Source organism: Pan troglodytes, chromosome 15 (genome assembly GCF_028858775.2).
Source record: "Pan troglodytes isolate AG18354 chromosome 15, NHGRI_mPanTro3-v2.0_pri, whole genome shotgun sequence".
Lineage (NCBI taxonomy): Eukaryota > Metazoa > Chordata > Mammalia > Primates > Hominidae > Pan > Pan troglodytes.
The window spans coordinates 89,108,839-89,132,198 of NC_072413.2; the positions used below are offsets into that span (position 1 = coordinate 89,108,839).

The following is a 23,360-nucleotide window of genomic DNA, read 5'->3' on the forward strand; positions in this document are numbered from 1 at the left end:
GAAATGGGGGTATAACAGCACTTACTGCATAGAGTTGTGATAACTGAATGAGGAAATCCAAGTGCATCTTATGACACAGAGTTTAATTCATATTAGCTGTTATTTTTATTTATAACTTCTATTACATAAAAATTGCATTACTGGCTGGGCATGGTAGCTCACGCCTATAATCCCAGCACTTTGGGAAGCTGAGGTGGGAGGATCACACGAGGTCAAGAGTTTGAGACCAGCCTGGCCAACATGTTGAAACGCTGTCTCTACTAAAAATACAAAAATTAGCTGTACACGGTGGTGCATGCCTGTAATCCCCACTACTTAGGAGGCTGAGACAGGAGAATTGCTTGAACCTAGGAGGTGAAGGTTGTAGTGAGCCAAAATCGCACCACTGCACTCCAGCCTGGGCGACAGAGTGAGACTCCATCTCACACAAAAAAAGAAAAAAAATGCATTATCATTTTACTTTTCACCAGACAACTCAAGAACAGGTGCTGAGGACTCACCAGATCACACCGAGACAGGTGTTTAATTCTATTTAATTGAAATGACAGCAAGAACAAACCACTGGCTGACCATGAGCCCTGTGCCAGGCCTGGTACTAAGTTTTTTTCCTGACGTGCAAAGCAGGATTTCTGCTCCAGAGAGCTTGCCCATGGTGAATAAACAGGAGATCAACATAGAGGAATATGTGGAAAAGTCAGGCAGCTATAATAGGTACCCAATTATTAAGAGACCAGTAGTTGCCAAATAGCATGCTATGAAACTCATTCTTCAGAGACACTTCAAGGGGCGTCCTGAAACTTTTGAATTCCAATTTCTGCTTTAAAGTATGTTTTAAACTACAGTCAGACTCCTGACTTAACAATAAGGATAAGTTCTGAGAAAGGCATCATTAGGAAATTTCATCATTGTGTAAACGTCATAGACTGTGCTTACACAAACCTGGGTGGCATAGGCTACGACACATCTAGGCTATATGATATGGTCTATTACTCCTGGGCCACAAACCTGTACAGCATGTGACTGTGTTACAGTTGCTACTGTAAGCAATTGTAACACAGTGATAAGCATTTGTGTACCTAAACATATCTAAACCTAGAAAAGCTACAGTAAAAATACGGCATTATAACCTTATGGGGCCGGGTGTGATGGCTCATGCCTGTAATCCCAGCACTTTGGGAGGCTGAGGCGGATGGATCACCTGAGGTCAGGAGTTTGAGACCTGCCTGGCCAACATGGTGAAAGCCCGTTTCTACTAAAAATATAAAAATTAGCCCGGCATGGTGACGTGCGACTGTAATCCCAGCCGCTGGGGAGGCTGAGGCAGGAGAATCGCTTGAACCCGGGAGGTGGAGGTTACAGTGAGCCAAGATCTGCCATTGCACTGCAGCCTGGGCAACAAGAGAGAAACTCCATTCCCTACCCCCCCAAAAAAACTTATGGACCACTGTTGTATATACAGTCTGTCATTAACTGAATTGTCATTATATGGCACATGACTGTATTTTAAAACTGTAGTTTAAAAAACTAAGTTTGGCCAGGCACAGTAGCTCATGCCTATAATCTCAGCCCTTTGGGAAGCCGAGGCGGGCAGATCATCTGAGGTCAGAAGTTTGCGACCAGCCTGGCCAACATAGTGAAACCCTGTCTCTACTAAAAATACAAAAATTAGCCAGGCATGGTGATGTGCACCTGTAATCCCAGCTACGCGGGAGGCTGAGGCATGAGAATCCCTTGAACCCGGGAAGTGGAGGTTGCAGTGAGCCCAGATTGCGCCACTGCACTCCAGCCTGGGCAACAAAGCGAGACTCTGTCTCAAAAAAAAAAAAAAACTCACTTATGAATGTATTGAAGGCGAAATTTCAAAACAGTGGAGATCATCAACACATTAAGTTCTGTTTCAGGTTAATAGATTTTTGTCCAGGCTGTAATGAAGTGTCTGCTTCCCTCTCTGTTTAATAAAGGAAAATCTTGATTCACCCAGATAAAAGTTGCAAGAGAAACTATTTTTTGACAGCTTTATTGAGATATAATCCACATCCCATACAATTCATCCATTTAAAGTTTTGGTTTTTAAACAGTTACAGTTTGCAATTGCTTATTTGAGTGAATCAAGATTCTCTTGAGTTTGTGCAAAGAAAAATGCAAATTTAGAGTGAAATGAGGATGCTAGGAGATGGTGCCTGATGTCCACAAATGTCCATAGCATCAATTTTCAAATTTTTATGTACAAGCGAGCTAAAACATTTCATTTGGCTGCCTTTCTAAGTAATCATATACATTTGAACATGTAATGTTCTTATATGTTCTCATGTCTTATTTCACACTAACTAAAAACCCTTCATTTCGCTAGGTGTGGTGGCTCACACCTGTAATCCCGGCACTTTGGCAAGCTGAGGCGGGTGGATCATCTGAGGTCAGGAGTTCGAGACCAGCCTGCCAACATGGTGAAACCCCGTCTCTACTAAAAATACAAAAATTTGCCAGGGTGGTGGCTCACACCTGTAATCCCAGCTACTTGGGAGGCTGAGGCAGGAGAATCGCTTGAACCCAGGAGGCAGAGGTTGCAGTGAGCTGAGATCGCGCCACTGCACTCCAGCCTGGGCAACAGAGCGAGACTCCATCCCCCCAAAAATTAAAAAAATAAAAACCCTTCATTTATCTGCTTGATATATTGAGATTGCAGCTAAGAGTGAGTGTGAAGAGATTCTGTTTGACACGTTTACTGACTCTATGCCATGTGTCAGGCTCTGTTGGAAGCTCTGGAACTCAGCCATGAACAGGCAGACATGAAGACCTGCTCTTGTGAAGCTTAGATTCCAGCGCAGGGAGACGGAGAATAGCTAGAGAGAAAACAATAGAATGGTATATCAGATGGCGATAAGTGCTGTGAAAACTAAAGCAGGTCCAGAGGGATGAGGAGCTGGCGGGGGTGGGAGACACGAGACAGGGAGCTACTTTATGGAGGGTGCCAGGCCAGGCCTCACTGAGGATGCGGCCTTGGAGCAAAGATGTGGAGATCAGGGAGTGAGCTTTGTGCTTGCCAGGTGCTGCTGCCAAGGAAGCCTGAAGCCCTTGAAAGGCAATAAGAATGAGAGGAGCTCAGAGAACCGAGAGCAAAGGGAAGGGTTTGTGACGCAGATGAGAGCAGGAAGAGAAAAAGGCTCTGGTGAGCAGAGGAGCGGGGTTGGTCTTATGTGGGGTGCCGGGGGAGAAGGCAGTAGGAGCAAATGTGTGCAGGTGGAAGTGTCTTCGTGGTTCTGGAAACAAGGAGTCGACTGGCTGATCAGCTCAGTGAGGAAGCAATAGGGCCAGGTGGGAGTCGAGCGTACAAGTGTAGGGTCAGTCCCTGTCCTGGTTTAAAATTTTGGTATTGGGTTCATCGTGGAATTTTTGTGGTAACTTTGATTTTAAAAAAATTAGCACTCATATTGGTTACTGAGTTCTTTGGTGCTCCCTTAAACTTTGCACTAGTTTCACCCTAGTTTCAGCCCTTGGAGCAGAGTCTGTGTCAGTAAGTTCACAGTCCCTAGAGGAGGGCCGTCTAAGTCTTTAGACTTGACTCTTTGGTCACTGGAAAGGCCCTTGAAGAATTTGTGTGTGTGTGTGTGTGTGTGTGTGTGTGTGTGAGAGAGAGAGAGAGAGAGAGAGAGACAGAGTTTTGCTCTGTCGCCCAGGCTGGAGTGCAGTGGCATGATCTTGGCTCACTGCAACTTCACATCTCAGGTTCAAGGCATCCTCCTGCCTCAGCCTCCCTAGTAGTTGGGACTACAGGCATGTGCCACCATGCCCGGCTAATTTTTGTATTTTCAGTAGAGATGAGGTTTCACCATGTTGGCCAGACTGGTCTTGAACTCCTGACCTCAGGGGATCTACCCACCTCGGCTTCCCAAAGTGCTGGGATTACAGGCATGAGCCACCGTTCCCAGCCCCTTGAAGGATCTTGAGCAAATAAATGATGTAACCAAAATATTGGGGACAATTGGTCTAGAAGCAGTGTGGAGGATGAAGAAAGGGACCGAAGAGCAAGGACCTGTCAGGAAATGGATTGTGATGCCCCAGGCCCATGGTATAGGAACAGGAGGTGTGGGAAGGAAAGCTGGCTGCTCCTTGCCTTTCATGGGTCTTTGCCTGTCTCTAAACCACCCCCAGAATTCATCATTTCCCAAACAACTGAAAAGACACAATGAATGCGGGCCTCGTGCCTCTTTCTGTTTTTATTATGACTGATTTTTGCAAAACAGGAAGTGCTGCCGTGACAATGGTATTATTTGTGGCTGAGAAATATACTTTTGAAAACTCTGCAAAGCCTGGAACCCTTGCACTGAAGCCTAGTTGTGCTTCTGGAGACTCCCTGTTGGGTGGGCTCCATTCCAACAGGCGCCATGACTTTCCTCTGCTCCAACAGCAGCGTGGACTCAAGAGCTGCTGTGTTCCTAGGACTGGGGACAAGTTGCTTCACCTTTCAAGAAAGGTAGTGAGGGCCTGGCACTGTGGAGGAGAGTGGCTGGCTGGGTGCCACCAGGTACCATGAAGACAGTATGATTTATGAGAAAGGTCACAGGAAACCCTCCCTGCCCCAGGCTTTGGTCCTAGATCAACATTTTCATCAGCGGTAGTTAGTGGCTACAGGCTGCAGGGAACACGGTGGTAATTCCCTGAGGCAGAAGTGGGTCAGAACATATGGTGGTTGGGTTCTGATGAGGTTCCTCTTCCTGGCTCCCAGATGGCCACCTTATCACTGTGTGCTCACAGGGAAGAGAAAGAGAGAAAGGAAGCTCTCTGGGGTCTCTAAAGGTACTGATCCCATCAGACCAGGGCCTCACGCTCATGAGCTCATGTAACCCTAACTACCTCCCAAAAACCCATCTCCAGAACCCATCACATTGTGGGTTAGAGCTTCAACACAGGAATTTGGAGGGGATATAAACATTCAGTCCATAATATTCCCCATTGTCAGAGCCGACCATGTCTGGAGGCTTTCATATCTAATTCAGGTTGAGGAACCTCTTTGGAAAAAACATCTTGAGTTCCTGTTTCTGTTGGCTCACTGAATCCCTTCAATTGCCTTCTCTTTTTGAACTTTTAAATAGCTACGATTACTTGGCATACAATAGTTACCTAGGTTTAATTTCTTTTCTTTTTTTCCCCTGGAGGGGGCCTCATTTCAGCTAAGCAATTGCAAACAATAGCTTGATTATACTTCTACATTCTTTTGACACAAGCAATTGCTTCTCTTCCCAAGCACACTGTGACACCAGCTGAATATTGTAATATTTCTCTTCCTGAGCAATTTTGCCTGGATCTCACCCACTGAAGAAACCAACTGTAAATATTAATATTTGACATTCCTTGCACCTCTGGCCATACACACAGTTTAACCTTCTGAGGCTCTGCATCTCATTTTTAAGCCTTAAGAAAAAATGGAAAAGGAAAAGCTAGGGCATGTTGCAAGCCCTGCTTGGTGTCAAGGAATCCTCCAAGCTCTGCTTGGTTTCTTTTTCTTTCTTTCTTTCTTTCTTTTTTTTTTGGAGACAGTCTCGCTCTGTCACCCAGGCTTGAGTGCAGTGGTGCAATCTCAGTTCACTGCAACCTCTGCCTCCAGGGTTCGAGAGATTCTCATGCCTCAGCCTCCCTGGTAGCTGGGACTACAGGCGCCCGCCACCATGCCCGGATAATTTTTGTATTTTTAGTAGAGACAAGGGTACTCCATGTTGGCCAGGCTGGTCTCGAACTCCTGATCTGACCTCAAGCAATCTGCCTGCCTCAACCTCCCAAAGTTTTGAGATTACAGGTGTGAGCCACTGTGCCTGGCCAATAGTTTGGGTTTCTAATCAAGTTTTTTCATTGTAGTAAAATATGCATAACATAAAATTGAATCATTTTTAAGTGTAAAATTTGGTGGCATTAAGTACATTCATAATGGTATGCCACCATCATCACTAACCATCTCCAGAACTTCTTCATTTCAGTAACTCCTCGTTCTCCTTCTGCCAGCCTTTGGTAACTGCTGTTCTACTTTTGTCTCTATGAATTTGCCTAACTCCAGGTACTTCATATAAGTGAGATCGTATAATATTTTTTTGTGTGTCTGGCTGATTTCAGTTGGCTTAACGTTTTTGTCTCAGTCTGTTAAGGCTGCTAGAACAAAATACCATTAATAGGGTGGCTTATAAACAACAGAAATTTATTTCTCACTGTTCTGGAGATTGAGAAGTCCAGGATCAAGGTGCCAGTAGATAATATGTTTGGCGAGGGCCCCTTTTCTTTTTATTTATATATATATATGTGTGTGTGTGTGTGTGTGTGTGTGTGTATCTATATATATCTATATATCTATATCTATCTATATATATCTATATATCTATATCTATCTATATATATCTATATATCTATATCTATCTATATATCTATCTATATATATATTTTTTTGAGATGGAGTCTCACTCCGTGGCCAGGCTGGAGTGCAGTGGCACCATCTCAGCTCACTGCAACCTCTGCCTTCCAGATTCAAGCGATTTTCCTGCCTCATCCTCCCAAGTAGCTGGGATTACAAGCGCACACTACCACACCCAGCTGATTTTTGTATTTTTAGTAGAGACCTGGTTTCACCATGTTGGCCAGGATGGTCTCAATCTCCTGACCTTGTGATCCAGCCACCTTGGCCTCCCAAAGTACTGGGATTACAGGCATGAGTCACTGTGCCCAGCCTTTATTTATATTTTTAAAAACTTACTAGGCTATCACTCTCAGATCTTAGCGAGGGCCTACTTTCTGATTCATAGATGGTGCCTTCTGGCTGTGTCCTCACAAGGTGGAAGAAACAAGGCAGTTCTTTGGGGCCTCAATGCCATCATTAGGGCTTAACATACAAATGACAATGTATGAATTTTGGAGGAATACAGACATTCAGACCATACAGCCTTCAAGTTTCATCCATGTTGTAGCATGTATAGGAATTTCATTCCTTTTTGTGGCTGAATTGTATTCCACTGTATGTATGTATCACATGTTGTTTACCTACTCATCTGTTGATAGACACAAGTTGTTTCCACCTTTTGGCTCTTGTCTAATAAAGCTTAACATGGCCTGGCACGGTGGCTCACGCCTGTAATCCCAGCACTTGGGGAGGCTGAGGCAGGTGGATCACCTGAGGTCGGGAGTTCGAGACCAGCCTGACCAACGTGGAGAAACCCCATCTCTACTACTAAAAAAAAAAAAAAAAAAAAAATACAAAATTAGCTGAGTGTGGTGGCACATGCCTGTAATCTCAGCTACTCGGGAGGCTGAGGCAGGAGAATCAGTTGAACCCAGGAGGCGAAGGTTGCGGTGAGCCAACATCGCACCATTACACTCCAGCCTGGGCAACAAGAGCAAAACTCTGTCTCGAAAAAAAAAAAAAAAAGAGTTTAACATAACAGATGGGATCTCTCTCCTTTGTGAGCCTGGCCTCAATTTAACAACTACCTTTTGATTAATTCTATTTCATTCTCTGGAAACATGACACCATGACACCAAACAGAGCAACTTAGACAGCAGGGCTCTGCAGGAAAGCTGGGGCTGGAGAACACACATGATGGGTAGCTGTGGTCATTATGGACCTTCGCAGAGCATTGCCTGAGGGTCCAGCAGGTCAGAGATGGCACCCTGGGTGGGTGAGGCTGCATGACATGGGGTTTTTGATTCTATAATAAAAGAGATCTTTCACTTTTCACTTTAACCCTTTCATTTATTCATTCATTCACTCACTCATTCCAACATTATTGAATACTTCCAAAAAAAGAAAAAAAAAAGAACAAGATGCATGATAACAAAAGAGAAAAAGAAGCAAAAACAAAAAACCAAAACCAAAATGAACAAATTTAAAAAAAGATAGGCCGGGAGTGGTGGCTCACACCTGTAATCCCAGCACTTTGGGAGGCCGAGGCGGGCAGATCACGAGGTCAGGAGATCGACACCATCCTGGCTAACACGGTGAAACCCCGTTTCTACTAAAAATACAAAAAATTAGCCAGGCGTGGTGGCACTCACGAGGCTGAGGCAGGAGAATGGCGTGAACCCAGGAGGCGGAGATTGCAGTGAGCCAAGATCGCACCACTGCTCCCAGCCTGGGCAACAGAGTGAGACTCCATCTAAAAAAAAAAAAAAAAGTAGGCCAGGTGCGATGGCTCATGCCTGTAATCCCAGCACTTTGGGAGGCTGAGGCAGGCGGATCACAAGGGCAGGGGCTCGAGACCAGCCCAGCCAGCATGGTGAAACCCCATCTCTACTAAAAATACAAAAATTAGCTGGGCGTGGTGGCGCACACCTGTAGTCCCAGCTACTGGGGAGGCTGAGGCAGAAGAATCGCTCGAACCTGGGAGGCAGAGGTTGCAGTGAGCGGAGATCGCGCCACTGCACTCCGGCCTGGGTGACAGAGCAAGACTCTGTCTCAAAATAACAACAACAGCAAAAGTTATACATGAATTTTCGACTGCACGAGGTTCAGTGCTCCACGTTGTCCAAGGGTCAATTGTATGGGGTCCAAAGGTAAGTCCTGATGGCTTTGAAGCAGGAGAAAAACATCAGGAGAAAATCATGGTCATAGTTACTATCTTTTGAGCACTTTCTAAGTGCTGATACTGTTCTAGTGCATAATGCTTATTATCTCAGTCAAGCGTCAGAGCAGCCAAGCAAGGTAAGTGAGGAGGAAACAGGCCTAAAAACTTACCAAGACCTCTAAATGTGGGTGGCAGAATGCAGATCCAAGCTCAAAACATCACCCTTGCTATTCACAGTGTGGCCCACGGACCAGCAGCTGCATCTTGTGGGAGCTTTTTAGAAATGCAGAATCTCTGCCTGACCCCAGATCTTCTGGATCAAGCCTGCACTTTCACAGGATCCCCTAGTGATCCCAGTGCACACTGAAGTTTGAACAGCACAGATGGCGATTCACCAGATCGGCTGCACATTGGAATCACTTGAGGGATTTCAAAAATCCTTAGTGCCCAGGCCATACACCGCTAGATCAATTACATCTGCATTTCTGGGTCTGTCACCCAGGCATCAGGATTTTTCAAAATTACCCCTCTGTTGAGCCAGGGAGAGCAGGTTAACTCTTGCAGGGAGAACTGGGCTTGCAGGGTCCAGCCAGCTGCCAGCAGCTCTGCAGCTTTAAGAACTGGGGCGGGCTGGCTGCCGAGGAGACCACGCTGCTGCATGGGCCACGTGAGCTCAGGCTGTGGGAGCGGATGAAGCTGCCACAGTCAGCGCTTGGGGCTGGCTCCAGCTTGTAGACCCGAGCCCTGCAGAACAACCCCCCCATGGCGCAGGAGAGCAGAAGAAAGGGGGCCTTTATGCCCTTTTGAGGGAAGCACACATTCTGCAAGGCCGTGGAAACAAAGGGAGGAACTGTTTGTAGCCCTCGTCCAGACGCCCCAAACAAACAGTAAGTCGGAAGGGAACAGAGCACAGCACAGTCCCTCCCTCCGCCCCAGGCAGTATCCACCTTGCCCCGCCCCACCGAAGGAGCCCAAGGGTATTCTGGGAGCCCACCCCAGGACAATGGCAGGGCAAAACCAGTGAGCAAGGCAGAAAATTCCTGAAATTCTCCACTGAGGCCCAGCTGTTCCTCTCCTTGAAAAGTCAAGGCTTGGCTCAAGCCAGATAGCACCTGAGGACAGAACATATCAGGTATTGGTAGTGTTTCTCCTCTGTTCTCTCTCCTGCAAGGCCCTTTCAGTCCTTGTCACTGCCCTTGAGAACTCCCAGGTCACGTGAAGGGAAAGAAAGTAAAACTGAAACTGCCTTTGAGCCACAGGCTTGCTGGGGATGAGGTGACAAAGCTAATCGAGGTGGCAATTGGGGAAGGGGTTCTGGGCTGCCGCAGGCACACAGGCCAGAGCTTCGTGGATACCTGCAGGGCCCAAAGGTCCCTCCCTGTTTTGAGGAGTGAATGATGGCCGTGAGGTAGCGGCCAGGCTGATCACCCCTGCGTTGGCTGGGGGCAGAATTCGGTAAATCCTCGCCAGGTCTTTCTCCAGGCCACTGGTTAGCTCATCTCAGCCTCCTCTGGGAGCATCAACACCAACATGGCACAGGGGACTGCAGTGGTGTGCTTTGGACCTGTGTACCCACCCAAGGCTAAAGGCAGAGCCAGGTGACTTTGCGGGGGTCTCTTCTCTAGGATTATCTGTACTTCCCCTCTGTCCTCTTTACTACGGGAGATCGAGCTAGCTATAACCCACCTTCTTTCATGAGAACCACACTAAATTGCAAAAATTATCCCAGTGCTGGAGGAGGGCAGCAGGTTGAGATTATGTTGGCAGGAAGAATGTTGGCATTGATTGGCACGCAGGGGAGGAATGCTGCTTTGTGCTTTAAAGGTAACTGAGTATGAGCTAAAAAGAAGGAAAGGAGAGGCCGAGAGTAGGAAGAAGAAGGAAAGCTGACTTCGCTGGAGGGGTGGAGTGAAGCTGAGGAAGCAGGAAGGGGAAGGAGGTGATGGGTGGGAAGGGCAGGGCAGGGTGGAGTTAACTGAAAGAAGGCTGAACTGTGGCTTGTACATAATTATGAGGAAGCACCTTTTTTTCCCCCCTTCATTTTGAGACGGAGTCTTGCTGTGTCGCCCAGGCTGGAGTGCAGTGGTGTGATCTCAGCTCACTGCAACCTCCATCTCCTGGGTTCAGGCTATTCTCCTGCCTCAGCCTCCCAAGTAGCAGGGACTACAGGCACATGCCACCAGGTCTGGCTAATTTTTGTAGTTTTAGCAGAGACAGGGTTCTGCCATGTTAGCCAGGCTGAGCTCAAGCCATCCATCCGGCCTGGCCTCCCAAAGTGCTGGGATTATAGGCGTGAGCCACCGTACCTAGCCAGGAAGCATCTTAAAAGAGTCAGATGTCACTTCCAGCTGAGGGCTAGATCCCAGGAGGCCAACTGGTGGCCCCTGACATGTTTTATTTGTAAGAGTGAGGACTCTTGGAAATTTGGAAAATTTCACGCGTTGTGAAAGAATGGGCTGACGTTTCCGCAGGGCGGCTGGCGCTGGAACTGCTGGTTTGCCAAAGTCCCCACCTCTCCTGCACTGAGCTTTGCATTCCTTGACCCACCCCAAAACTTCTGTACCTGCCTGGTTCCTGTGGGCAATGCAGATTGCTGCTCCTTCTGGTTTGATAATAATGATTCTCATCCAAGTGCACAGGTATATGCTCTTTCAATTAATTTCAATTAATATCTCCCTTTTTCAGTGGAGCATGGCAGATACACAAAACCAACCCTCTCCTTGACAGATTTCTCAGCCTTTCCAGGCGATCTGCCAAGTTGCCAGAGGGTATTTGCATTAAAAAAAAAAAGTTTATTTTCTTATTTTGGGTTTAAGGATTTTCCAACCTGCCTTAAGGCAATATTTCATTTACGCCACACTTTACAGCTTTCAAAGCATTTCTTAAACAGACTTGAATTTGTTTTATCCTTCCAGAAGCTCCATGAAGTCTGTAATTTGGATCTCCTCATGCTGTCTTGGAGGAAACAGAATTGTAGAGAAACTAAATGACTGCCCTTGGTCCTTCAGTAATGTTGAGGTTCACATTCAGGCACAGCTCTCTGGAAGACCAAGCTGTGTCTTTTTGACTGTGTGAAATTGTAAAAAGTTACGCTTTGAAAAGCATAGTGACTGAAAGTATGATCTCAATCCGGAATACTTGTGTTACCAGAAAGGGGCCTCAAACCAGACCCTGAGAGTGTTCTTGGACCTTGTGCAAGAAGCAGCGGGGGCAAGTTCATAGCAAAGTGGAAGTGAAAGCAAGTTTATTAAGAAAGTAAAGGAATAGGCCGGGCGTGGTGGCTCATGCCTGTAATCCCAGCACTTTGGGAGGCCAAGGCAGACAGATCACAAGGTTAGGAGATCAAGACCATCCTGGCCAACATAGTGAAACCCCGTCTCTATTAAAAATACAAAAATTAGCTGGGTGTGGTAGTATGCACCTGTAATCCCAGCTATTTGGGAGGCTGAGGCAGGAGAATTGCTTGAACCCAGGAGGCAGAGGTTGCAGTGAGCCGAAATCGCCCCACTGCACTCCAGCCTGGCGACAGAGTGAGACTCTGTCTCAAAAAAAAAAAAGAACGGCTACTCCATAGGTAGAGCAGTGGCATGGGCTGCTCGACTGAGTATACTTAACGGTTATTTATTGATTATATGCTAAACAAGGGATGGATTATTCATGAGTGTTCCAGGAAACGGGTGGGCAATTCCTGGAACTGAGGGTTTCTCTCCTCTTTACACAAAATAAGATAATTTCCAGACATTGCCATGGCATTTGTAAACTGTCATGGTGCTGGTGGGAGTGTCTTTTGCATGCTAATGCATTATGGTTAGTGTATAATAAGCAGTGAGGACGACCAGAGGTCACTTTCATTGCTATCTTGGTTTTGGCTGGTTTCTTTACCACAAAGTGTTTTATCAGCAGGGTCTTTGTGACCTGTATCTTGTGCCTACCTCCTATCTCATCCTGTGACTAGGAATGCCTAAGTTCCTGGGAATGCAGCCCAGTAAGTCTCAGCCTTATTTTACCCAGCCCCTGTTCAAGATGGAGTGGCTCTGGTTTGAAAGCCTCTGACACTTGGGCTTGACTGCTGGTTTGGCCACTCAATACCTATGAGTCTTTAGGCAAAGTACTGAATCTTCCTGTGCTTCCTCTTCTGTAAAATAGGGATAACAGCCCTCATCTAGGGAGTGTTGTATGGATTAAATGACATAGTACATGAAAAGTGTTTAGAACAATGCCTGGCACAGAGTAAGCTTTTGTTCACACACACACACACACACACACACACACACACACACACACAAGCCAAACTGTAAAATATTTGAAGAGACTTATTCTGAGGCAAACATGAGGACCCTGGAGGTCCTGAGAACATGTGCCTAACATGGTTGGGATACAGCTTGGTTTTATGCAGTTTAGGAAGACATAGACATCAATCAATACATGTGAAGTACACATTGGTTTGATTGATTCAGTCCAGAATTGAGGTATTCAGGTCATAGGTAGATTCAAAGATTTCCCAATTGGTAGTTAGTTAAATGAGTTAAGCTTTGCCTAAAGTTGAAGTTAGCAGGAAGAAATGCTTGGATTCAAGATAAAAGGGGTTGTGGAAGCCAAGGGCCAAGGTTCTTGTTATGTAGATGAAGCTTCCAGGTAGCAGGCTTCAGAGAGAATGGATGGTAAATTCTCCCCGCCCCTCCCCCCCTTTTTTTTTAGATGGGGTCTCACTCCGTTGTCCAGGCTAGAGTACAGTGGGATGATCTTGGCTCACTGCACCCTCCACCTCCTGGGTTCAAGCGATTCACCTCCTTCAGCCTCCCAAGTAGCTGGGATTACAGGCACCACCACCCCCACCACGCCTGGCTAATTTTTGTATTTTTAGATTTTTAGTAGAGCCAGGGTTTCACCATGTTGGCCACACTGGTCTTGAACTCCTGACCTCCAAGTGATCCACCTGCCTGGGCCTCCTGAAGTGCTGGGATTACAGGTGAATCTCTCTTATCAGGCCTTAAAAGGTGCCAGACTCTTCATAACTCTCTTCAGGGTGGGAGGACTTGGAAGGGGAAAGAGCTAGTTAATAGATTTACAGATACAAAAAGCAGTTTCAAAATATGGTGAAGAAACATATTTGGGGGTAAGATATTTTGATTTCCTTCTTTATCTGTCATTTGATAGAGTCAGGTTGGAATTTGGTATCTTATGGCTACAAAGAGTCTCTTTTATCTGTCTTAAGATCTCTGTTTTAATGTTAATGCTGGCCAGTTGTATCTAAACTCCCAAGTGGTGGGGGATAATGAGGCATGTTCAGCCATTCACCTCCCATCATGGCCTGGACTAGTATTTCAGGTTTCTTTGGAATGCCCTTGGCTGAAAGGGGGTCCATTCAATTGGTTGAAGGGCTTAGAATTTTACTTTTGGTTTATACTTTATGCCCTTGGCTGAAAGGGGGTCCATTCAATTGGTTGAAGGGCTTAGAATTTTACTTTTGGTTTATACTTTCAAGAAATATTCCTATCAGTGGGGCCAGGCACGGTGGCTCATGCCTGTAATCCCAGCACTTTGTGAGGCCAAGGAAGGAGGATTGCTTGAACTTGGGAGTTCGAAACCAGCCTGGGCAACATAGTGAGACCCTAAAAAGTCTACCTAAAAAGTTAAAAAAATAATTTTTTTTAATTATGCTACTACTGCTAAAATTATTATTATCTGTGCCTTTGGGAGATACTCTGTATTAGTTAGGGTACATGCTAAATTGTAAAAAAGATCCCAAAATACATTTGCTCAAAAAGGGTAGAAGATTTTTCCTCTTTCACATAATAGCTAAGAGGTAAATGGTCAGTCCAGGACAGGCAAACAACTCTGCTCCACAGGGTCATTCAGGAACCCAGCTTCCTCCATCTTGTTGCTCCCTTTTCTGCATAGTCAAAACTGACTCAACATCACCTTCACCTTCTGTTCCTGCCTGTAGTGCGAAGAGGGGAGGAATTAGAGGGCAAACAGCTCCCTTCTAAATGATATACCTCAGAGTTGTACATATCCTTTCACTCATGTTCCCTGACCCACTCTGTTTCCCTGACCAAACTTCCCAGGCTTTTCTACCTTGATCTGACCTTGTCTTTCTGGACCTTTGGTACCACTGTGCTCCCATACCTGAAGACTCTTTCTCACTGCAGTGCTACTCTTTCTAAATTCCCACCCTACTTTGCTAGACATTTTTTTTCCATTTCCTTCAAAGAGACCTCCTGTTCCACTCACTCCCTAAATATCCCCTGGGTCTCTGTGTTCCACCCACAGCCCTTCCTGCTTTCTGCCCTCTCCCTCGGTGTGATGGCTTAATGTTGAGTGTCAACTGGATTGGACTGAAGGATGTAAAGTCTTGTTCCTGTGAGGGTGTTGCCAAAAGGAGATTAACATTTGAGTCAGTGAACTGGGAGAGGCAGACCCGCCCTCAGTCTGGGTGGGCACCATCTAATCAGCTGCCAGCTCATCTAGGACAAAAGCAGGCAGAGGAACATGGAAGGACTAGACTGGCTGAGTCTTTCAGTCTTCATCTTTCTCCCGTGCTGGATGCTTCCTGCCCTCAAACATCTGACTCCAAGTTCTTCAGCTTTGGACTCTTGGACTTACACCAGTGGTTTGCCAGGGGCTCTCAGGGCTTTGGCCTGAGACTGAAGGCTGCATTGTTGGCTTCCCTACTTTTGAGGTTTTGGGACTTGGACTGGCTTCCCTGCTCCTCGGCTTGCAGACAGCCTATTGTGGGACTTCACCTTGTGATGGTGTGAGTCAATACTCCTTAATAAACTCCCTGTCATGTTAGTCCTGTCCCATCTAGAGAACCCTGACTAATACACTTAGTGTCCTCAGCCACGCAAAAGCTGATGACTCACAGCTCTCCCTCCTCCGGGCAGGTGTCCTTCCTGACTTCTGGTGCTGAATGTCCACCCTGTCATGGACCTCTGCCTGGGGCTGTCTCACAGGCTCCTCCTACTTAGCATTCTAAAACCAAATTCCTCATCTGTCTCTTCTTGTATTTATTTTCATGAATGGCACAGTTAGCTAGTTGCCCATCCCAGGAAAAAGAAATCTGATAGTTATTATTATTATTGTTTTTTGAGATGGAGTTTCACTCTTGTCACCCAGGCTGCAGTGCAATCACGCTATCTCAGCTCACTGCAACCTGCAGCCTCCACCTCCTGGGTCCAAGCCATTCTCCTGCCTCAGCCTCCTGAGTAGCAGGGATTACAGGCACCCACCACCGCGCCTGGCTAATTTTTGTATTTTTAGTAGAGACAGCATTTCACCATGTTGGCCAGGCTGGTCTTGAACTCTGTCCTCAGGTGAGCCACCTGCCTCAGCCTCCCAAAGTGCTGGGATTACAGGCATGAGCCACCCCACCTGGCCCTGATAATTATTTGTGATTCCTTTCTTTCGTTGCACCTTTTGCACACATTCAATCAGGTATCAGGTTCTGGCAAGTCTACCTCTTCCAGTTCCTCAAATCAGCCCTTCCTCTCATTCTCTCACTTTGGGGAAAGCCTTGATTGCTTCTCAGATAGTTACGACAGAGGGTCTCTGAGGGATGTTCTTCTTCACATTCATCCTCCACCAAGTGCTGCCTGCTCAGGGGATCCTCCTACCCTTAGTGCTCCTGGGGCTCTTAGATGAAGCTCATACTCCTTCCGGTTATGCACATGCCCCCTCCCAAGCATCTCTTTGTCTATCTTCCCAGCCCCTCTCCCTCTTTACCCCAGGTGTGCCAACCACTCACACTGTCACCTACAGAGACTTCTTCAACCTTTCTCCTAGTGCTGATTTCCAGCTGTCTGTCAAAGCTCATGCAATGTCTCCCAGGCCATACCTGCCTGACACTGTCAACACAGTTTTCCTTGCCTCTTCCTCATTAGCAGCTCCAGTGCTTAAGCACATTGCTCGACACACAGAAAGTGCTCTCTAAATGGCAAAAGAGTGAACTGTATGGCTCTTTCCGTGTCCTACTCCACCTCCAATCATGCTACCTGCTCTGTACCTAAGCTTCTGAGAAGACCCTCCTCTCCTGTGGGGATGTCTGTAACTCTTTCTTCAAGAAATAATATTTTTGGCTGGGCGCAGTGGCTCACGCCTGTAATCTCAGCACGTTGGGAGGCCGAGGTGGGTGGATCACCTGAAATCAGGAGTTCGAGACCAGCCTGGCCAACATGGTGAAACCCCATCTCTACTAAAAATACAAAAATTAGCCAGATGTGGTGGTGATCGCGCCACTGCACTCCAGCCTGGGTGACAGAGTGAGACTCCATCTCAAAAATAATAATAATAATAATAATAATAATAATAATAATAATTTCAAGAACAAACTCAACTAATGTCTTCAGTGAAGGCTTCTCCTACTTCCCCAGCCAGATTTTCATTATTTATCTATTCATCAAGTATTTTTAAAATGCCTATAGTGTGCCAGGCACTGTTCAGTATACTGGGGATAGAGCAGGGGGAAAAAAATGACAAAAACCCCTACCCTTAAGAGGTTCACAGTATAGCATGGGGAATTAGAAATAAGCATCTGTCTCTTCTCTGGTCTTTAAGCACCTCACAGGTACTGGCCATGTCTGCTCATCTGTTTATTCCCATCATCTAACAAGAGTGCTCAACACATTTGCTTGACGAATGCATTTTGAGCACTGGGAGATGATCACAGAAGAGCTAAGAAGTGATAGCAGTTGTATTTAGTGGAGAACAGTATTCACACCTTGTTGTCTAGATTGCCTTGAAATCAGGCTCTGTATGATATCTTTTTTTTTTTTTCTCTTAGAAAAAACTGTTAACCTATTTAGAGTAATTTTATTAAGGAGCTTTTTATTTTTTTATTTTTTTTTTTTTTTTTTGAGACAGGGTCTCACCCTGTTCCCCAGGCTGGAGTGCAGTGGTTCAACAACCACAGCTCACTTCAGCCTTGACCTCCTGGGCTCCCACCTCAGTCTCCTGAGTAGCTGGGAACACAGGTACGTGCCACCCTGCCCAGCTAATTTTTTATTTTTTGTAGAGATGGGGTTCCACTGTGTTGCACAGGCTGGTCTCAAACTTCTGGGCTCAGTCAATCCTCCCGCCTTGGCCTCCCAAAGTGTTGGGATTACAGGCGTGAGCCATTGCACCCTTAAAAGAAAAAAAGAAAGATTTTTTTCTTTTAAATTAAAAATTATGACATTGCATATCACTGAGTGTATTTAATGTTACTGAATTGTACACTTTAAAATGATTAAGATGGTCAATGTTATGTGTATTTTAACTATAATAAAAGAAAAAAGTTCTTTCTTTTTTTGTTGTTTTTTTTTTGTTTTTTTGAGATGGAGTCTCACTCTGTCACCCAGGCTGGAGTGAAGTGGCTCGATCTCGGCTTACTGCAACTTCCACCTCCTGGGTTCAAGTGATTCTCCTGCCTCAGCCTCCTGAGTAGGAGTAGCTGGGACTATAGGCGCCTGCCACCATGTCTGGCTAATTTTTGTATTTTTAGTAGAGACAAAGTTTCACTATATTAGCCAGGCTGGTCTCAAACTCCTGACCTTGTGATCCACCTGCCTCAGCCTCCCAAAGTGCTGGGATTACAGGCGTGAGCCACGGCGCTTGACTAGTTCTTTCTTTTCTTAAGGCTGCATTTCATTCAACAAAGAGGCACTCACTATGTAGCTGGCACTACTCTGGGTTTGTGGGCTATAAAGACAGATAAGACACAGTCCCTGTCTTTGGAGGACTTAGGCTTAGCAGGAGACAGGCACCTGAGCCACAGAGACAATCAAGAGTTGCTCCCTGTGCTCGGGGAGAACTCTGTTGGGCCCACACCACCTTAGTTACTAGTGACAGCCACCAGACTTGAAGCATCATGAGTACCTGGATCATCACAGAGGAGTCAATCCATTTTTATAGGTCTAACTTGGGTGTTTCCAAAAATGTCAAGTAACGAACACACGACAGAACATTTATAAGAGCGGGATTCCAAGATATCAGTTAGACAGTAAATGGAGGGGCCCAGCCAAGCATATTCCCATGCTGCAAAGCCACTTGATACTAGCGCACATCTTGAAGCAATAAACGCTGCCCTGGCAGGCCCTGGCAAATGGCACTTGTGAATATTTAGAAACGGAGCAGCCCTGTTTGGGAAAACTGTCATACTGACGCGCTAGGTTGGGAGAGATGAGGTAGAGACAGTTAAAAAAAAAAAAAAAGAATGAACTGTATGCTTCCAGAAACGTTAAACTCTCACTCATGGAGCCTAGTGCATCAAGTTTAGGTCCATTGTAACAGCACTTCAGGTTGTTTCTGATTATTTTTTTCAAGACAGGGTCTCACTTTGTCCCTCAGGCTGGAGTGCAGTGGCACAGTCATGGCTCACTGCAACCTCAACCCCCTGGGTTTAGATGATCCTCTGACCTCAGCTTCCCAGGTAGCTGGGACTACAGGTGTGCACCGCCACAGCCAGCTGATTTTTTGTAGAGACAGGGTTTCGCCGTGTTGCTAGGCTAGTCTTGAACTTCTGGGCTCAAACAGTTCGCCTGCCTTGGCCTGCCAAAGTGCTAGGATTACACGCATGAGCCACTGCATCCAGCCTGTTTTTTTCAATGTTTTAACAACGTATCTTTTGGCTTTAATAATCAGACTTTTTTTTTTTTTTGAGATGGAGTCTCACTCTGTCACCCAGGCTGGAGTGCAGTGGTGCAATCTTGGCTTACTGCAACCTCTGCCTCCCGGGTTCAAGCGATTTTCCTACCTCAACTTCCTGAGTAGCTGGGACTACAGTCGCACGCCATCATGCCCGGCTAATTTTTGTATTTTTAGTAGTGACGGGGTTTCACCATGTTGGCTGGGATGGTCTCGATCTCCTGACCTCGTGATCCACCCACCTCGGCCTCCCAAAGTGCTGGGATTACAGGCGTGAGCCACCACACCCTGCCAATAGTCAGACTTTTAAAAGCAGCAGACCCAGCCAACTAGGAGTGAAGCAGCTGCTCCTCACTAATTTGCTGTCAAGGAGCTGAGCAAATGGAAGCACCATCCTCCCTCCTCCTGATGCCTCCTCTTCTCTCTGGGGTTTCCACATTTATTGTATTACTGCATTTGGTCTATGGGGTTGACAGTTCAGCAGAACTTCAGGCTGGAGGTAGGAAACAGGTCCACTGTGGGCATAGCTGCTTGTTAATTCATGGCAGATTAGGCTTTCTGTGAATGGCATGGCTTTTTTCAACCGCGAGTTCTCTGAGGCCTGAAGAAAGTGCTGGTGGAAAGCCGTGTTGCCCGGGCCAAGGAAAGTGTCCTGTTACACAGGGGTTGGTTGTAACTTACTCTGATTCTGTGGTTAATCAGAAACAAATCGGCCTGTTTCATAGAAGCCTTTGTTGTTTGTTCTGATGAGATTTTTACCTGCTGTACTTGAGACATCAGTAAAAAGTGAAGTAGAGGTTCCTCTTCAGAGACTTTCCTTCCCATCTAATTAGGAATAAATAGTAACTTCTCTTAGAAGCAAAATTTATTCAAAGATCTGTGCTAACATTCTTAAATATCTGCTATCCATAATAAAGAAATCAATGGACTTTAATGTTCTTAGCTCCCACAATTTAGCCTGAATATCTGCCCTGGCATGCTTATACTGGTCCAAGCAAGTATTAGGTCATAGCCTGTTCCTCTTCCTTATTTGAAGGTGTTTTTACCTTTCTCAGCATTCCACAAGTTATTTCCTCCTTCCTTTGTTCTCCTCTGCCTTTGCCTCTTTTAAAAGGTTCTAAGTTGCCAGCCAATCGGGACAAATACAGGATCTGAGGTCCCATTCCAGCCAATGGAAACTGGACACAGCAGTAGGGTGGACGCGTCAGGTTATAAATGACCCTGTCTCCTTTGTTCGATATACTCATGGGGCACAACTACTGGCGAGTGTACCCTTTCTGCAGAAAGTGTAAAAATGGCCTTGCTGAGGAAATTAAATTTATGTTCAAGTACTATTTCTTTACGGCACCAGGGAACAAGCATTTCAAACACGTACTTGCTGCAGAATCTGCCCTCTGGAATGGCTGCGATCCTGTCTCAAATGGATTTGAGCAGAAAAGGGGAAGTGACTGGCAGAAAAGCCCAGAGATAGATCTGTGTTTAGGTAAGGTTGTTTGTCCAGAGATAGAACTGTGTTTAGATAGGATTGCTTGTAGGGCCAGGGATGACAGCGTCAAGCCCTGCCTCTTTTTACTCTTGGCTCTCTGCTTTCTTCTCTGTTGGCTTCCTTCTCGAGCCAGCTCTCTGTGTGGGGTGACAAATGACCACTGGCAGCCTATGCTCACATTGTCCCTGTGTCTAGCAGTTTCAGAGGTAAGAAATACTTCTTTCCCGACAGCTATACAAATACAAAGGTTAAGGTTGGGCACGGTGGCTCACTCCTGTAATCCCAACACTTTGGGAGACCAAGGCAGGCGGATCACCTGAGGTCAGGAGTTCAAGATCAGCCTGGCCAACATGGTGAAATCCTGTCTCTACTAAAAATACAAAAATTAGCCGAGCCTGGGCTACTCAGGAGGCTGAGTCAGGAGAATTGCTTGAACCGAGGAAGTGGAGGCTGCAGTGAGCCGAGATCTTGCCACTGTACTCTAGCCTGGGTGACAGAGCAGGACACAGTCTCTAAAAAACAAAACAAAACAAAACAAATTCAAAGGATAACTCTGGTTGGCTAGCTGGGGTCATGTGACCATCCTCAACCCAAGCATTGTGCTAAGGAGGATGGGCTATTTTGATTGTCACCTAGGTCTGAGATAGTGACTGACAGCCCCACTGGGTACTGGGGGACACTTTTCCAATTTGCTGGGCACGTAATGGTTTCTTAGGGCTGCCACAACAAATCCCAACTTACTTGGTGGCTAAAAGCAACAGAAATCTCTTATCTCACAGCTCTGGGGGGTAGGAGTTCTATGTCAATGTATTAGGGGGACTATATTCCCTCTGATGCCTCTAGGGAATGATCCTTCCTTGCCTCTTGCAGCTTCTGTGGCCCCAGGAAATCCTTGGAGTTCCTTGGACCGTAGCTGCGTCACTCCAATCTCTGCCTCCATCTTCACAGGATGGCCCCTTCTGTGTTTCTCCTGTCATGTCTGTGCCTTCTTTTCTTATAATTACATGTGTTGGGGTGTGCTCAGAGCAGGGGGCCCGAAGAATGCCTCCTCTGTTTACAACGCACCCAATAGGAATCTGGGGTCATTGTGACAAGGGACACAGAGCTTGTGACCTCCCTACAAACAAATGCCCTACACATTGAAAAAACAAAAAACAAAAACAACGTGTCAGACCAGGTGCGGTGGCTCAGGCCTGTTATCTCAGCACTTTGGGAGGCCAAGGTGGGAGAACTGCTTGAGCCCAGGAGTTTGAGACAAGCCTGGGCGATATAGCAAGACCCCATCTCCACCACACACAAAAAAATGTGTTACTGGTTTTAGGGCCCACTCAATTAATCCATAGTAATCTCATCTCAAGATCTTTCACTTAATTGCATCTGCAAAGACCCATTTTCCAAATAAAGTCATATTCACAGGTATGGGGTGAGGGTTGGGACTTGGATTTATCTCTTTGGGGGCCACAATTCCACCCCGTGTAGGGCAGAAATAAATAGATAGTCACTGCACTCCACCCCTTGACTGCCTGGCATCCACCCATGGCCTTTTCCACATGAACAATTCCAGAAATGCACCACCCCAGTGTGGTACAGGCTGCCCACATCCAAGCAAAGCTGGCCGATGTACATTCTTCTCAGTCAGGCCTTGATGATACTCTTTTTTTTTTTTTTTTTTTTGAGATAGAATTTCCCTCTGTCACCCAGGCTGAAGTGCAGTGGCACAAGTATGGCTCACTACAGCCTCAACCTCCCAATCTCAAGCCATCCTCCCACCTCAGCCTCCCAAGTAGCTAGAACCACAGGCATGTGCCACCGTGCCTGGGTAATTTTAAGTATTTTGTAGAGACAGGATCTCGCTGTGTTGCCCAGGCTGGTCTTGAACTCCTGGCCTCAAGCAGTCCTGCCTCACCCTTCCAAAGTGCTGGGATTACAGGCGTAAGCCACCATGCCAGGACCTTAGTCCATTTTCTGATAACTCTATGAGCTGCCAACTGGAGCTAGAAACTCAAGTCAAGTCATGCTGTAGAATCTGGACCTTGTCCTCGCTACACCTGCCCCCTCTACACCCTGTTCTCCCTGAGTCTTCCTTCAGACTGCAGCCTTCTGGCCTCTGCCCCAACACACTGGGCCTGGGCCAGAGGGATGAGGCCGGGCTGTCTGGCCCTTGCCTTCAGGCTGTTTGTGGTTTGGCCAGGCAGGGAACGCAGGGCAGAAGCGGCTGGCAGGGAGCCAGGGGAAACTGCTTCTTCCGGTTTCTGTCCCCTCTCACACTGTGTCGTCCTTCTCCCAGCCTTTACCTGTGCTCCTAGCCTGGGGCAGGGAATCTGACTTTTGTATTCCTGAAATATGATTTTCTGGTTCTCAGCTCAGCTGAATTACTTGCCCCAGGCGGAAAGAGAAACTCATGGCTTTCTTTTCTCCTTCCCTGCTTTCAGAAAGGTCAATTGGGACTAAAGTGCATCTTTTTCTCACCGAGCTTACTGAAGGCTGAAGAAGGGGCAGCACACCCCAGGCACCTGGCTTTTTTTTTTTTTTAACAAGTCCTACCAATTTCCAGCCTCATTGAGCATGTGGTCTGACTCACTGGGCTCAACAGGAGAGGCTTTGGCTACCTTGCACCACTTGAGAGGTGTTGCTCACCCCCGAGTCAGGAAGGGAGACCCCACCTTACACCCACCTCAACACAGCAAATTCCAGATATTAGGGTCTGTCATTTG

At 46.5% G+C, this 23,360-nt stretch overlaps 1 protein-coding gene and 1 non-coding gene across 14 annotated transcripts in view; both read left to right on the forward strand.

Annotated features, from left to right (window-relative positions):
- The window catches only part of DGLUCY (D-glutamate cyclase), a 164,398-nt gene that overhangs the window by 44,061 nt on the left and 96,977 nt on the right, over positions 1-23,360 (forward strand). For 2 of the 13 annotated variants that reach the window (XM_016925761.4, XM_063792699.1), the window contains exon 1: positions 9,203-9,424. The gene's annotated coding sequence lies outside the window, so the exon portion shown is untranslated. 13 annotated transcript variants of the gene reach the window in all.
- LOC112205495 (small nucleolar RNA SNORA11) lies at positions 21,658-21,786 on the forward strand. The gene has a single exon (XR_002939447.1). It is a non-coding gene; the product is annotated as a small nucleolar RNA SNORA11 (small nucleolar RNA).